Raw genomic sequence first — 2,500 nt, 5'->3', positions numbered from 1 at the left:
GAAATACTATGGTATCAAGATCAACAAACTAAATTGAACCACAAAGTTATTTGACTGAAATATTTAGTTTTATTTACTTGTGATCCTAATGTAGTCCTCATCAATTTGATACTCTACCACACTAGAAAAAAATCGATGAATAATAAGTTATTTGTTCTTCAGGAACATCGGACAAAATGATAATTTCTTTTGAATTAGTAGCTATCTGTCTCGATGATGGTCATTGGAACTACAAGGGCATCTATCAATGTTGGTTTCAGACTGCTTCCGGAGTCCTTGTAGTAGCCATTTAGAGAAAACTGCAAAGCAATAATGAATTATCTCCAAACTTTGATTTGAATATGAACTCTTAGGACATGATATCTTAGAGATCAATGGGTAAGAAGAAGCCTCAAACTTTTTTTCCATATGCTCACAGCTTGGAGATGTATTTTCATGCAGGTCCCTTTAGTGAAGTAGGTTGCAAAAATGAAGTTGGTCATTTTGACCATGATAGTTTCATTGGTTTCTGCTGTTACTGAAATCGTTTGCTGAGAACTATTACATCTCTATCAACTTTCATTTAGACTGCAAGATATGTTGCTTGGTCTATACGAGAAAATAGTTCAATGTTATCACCACTAGTGACCCAACGAAACACCAGTAGAGCCAGAGGCCATGGAAATGTGTGTACCCTCCACCATGAAGTTATTGTTTGCTATGACAAACTGTAGTATTCTTTAGTGAGGCAGATTTGCACTGACTTGCAGGGGTGCCCTTTTGGCTCGGAAAAGTTTCATGATCGATGATTGGTTAGAATTATCTTGTCCAACCAATCAGCGATCAGGAAGCTTTTCCAAGCCAAAAGAGAACCCCTGCGAGTCGGTGCAAATCTGACTCTCTAAAAATAATTGACTATACGACATCTGTGTTTTGAGAGAAGAAAGCCATCTGTGCATCTGATTAGTTTCGTTAAGATTACAACAGGCACTAACATGGTGAAGGGTAACTGTGTTTCAGGTCAGGTCTGAATTCTAAGACTTGGATCACCCTCTCATTAAGAGCATGCGTGGCAAAGAAGACTGGTCTCCATTGATCACCTAAAACCTGCATATCTCCTGACAAATATCCTGTTTACAGTACCTATCACTAGAGTAGGTTGACCTATATTACTTGTATGTCATATTTAGTGGGCGAGCCATGTACCACACCAGTTTCACACAAGTATGTAGCAACAGTATATTTCCTTATTGAATATTGCGCTCTACACCTCTCTGTCAACAAAACCAGTTTGATCCTGTTTGTACTTGAATAGATCTGTTTGAATTTTTTTTTTAACTTTTTCCACTGAAACTGATGTATAATAAGCTCACTGTCTGTTGAAATAAAGTTAGTTACATTTACCGCGTCTCTCTGTCGTGACCTAATGGCTCGCTTGCAGAGACCTATACTATTACAGAGTAGTGGTTCGAAGTTTAAACGAGGGGAAAGAAATGTACAGAATGTGTTTTTTAATGGTTGCAATATTTATAACTTGAATATTATGCACAAAGTTTTTTTTTTTTTTTTTAATCACCAAAACTACCATACTGGGAACTTCTAACTTAAACACCCATGATAAAGCCTTGGCAAGGTGGGCAAATGAATATTTCATGAACAATAAAAAAGGTTCCCCATAAAATCATAGATTGTTGGTAGGTTATGCTTGCCCTTGCACCTTATATAACAACTTTTATTTTATGTTTTCCATAAACAGTATTTGGGTAAGATTGTGGCTTTCAACAAAGTGGATTAAAAATGCCCATAATAAAAGAAAAAAAATCTTATTCATTTCAAGTTTTCGCATTGAAGTAATTCATAGGCTGTAAGCATTTTGTTTTTCTTAAATAGATGCCATTCCCTGTCGCCTAGGCCAAAAGCAATATAAGAAGACCCAAGTAGTCAAGGTAATTAAAAGACATTATCTGGCAGTTCTCTCTTTGGCTTTGTTTGCGAAAAATCTTCATGCCTTGCAGATGCATGCACACTAAGGTACAAAAACTACATGAACTTTCCAGCATCTTCAGCCCCTATTGAAGCTGACATTTAGACAGAAAACGGCGTCGTTATATCTTATGTATTAGGACCTCTGCCACTCAAAAAAAAAAAAAAAAATAAAAAAAACTTTAAATGCGGTATATAATAATCAGAACAGAAAGTGATAAACACTACGCATCCATTCCTAAAATATCTTGTGCAAATGGTGTCCGATTATTCAGTGAATTAGGATTGCATTAGTATTTCACACAATCTCCGGTACGCAGCCTCACTGTGCATCTCACTTCAGGCCCCCCAATATGGCCGCCGCAAGATTGCTTCGGCTTCAGTTTCTGGACAATAGAAACTCGATCCAGTCTTTATTTTTTTTTTTTTTTTTCGAGATTAGTGCTCATCACCATTTGATAGATCATTTCATATCACGTCCTTCGAATGCTCATTGCTCCACAGTGGCTCGCTTCGCTCAAAATTAAACATAATCACA

The sequence above is a fragment of the Palaemon carinicauda genome, chromosome 26 (assembly GCF_036898095.1).
Source record: "Palaemon carinicauda isolate YSFRI2023 chromosome 26, ASM3689809v2, whole genome shotgun sequence".
Classification (NCBI taxonomy): Eukaryota; Metazoa; Arthropoda; class Malacostraca; order Decapoda; family Palaemonidae; genus Palaemon; species Palaemon carinicauda.
Note: the sequence above shows the minus strand (reverse complement) of the source record.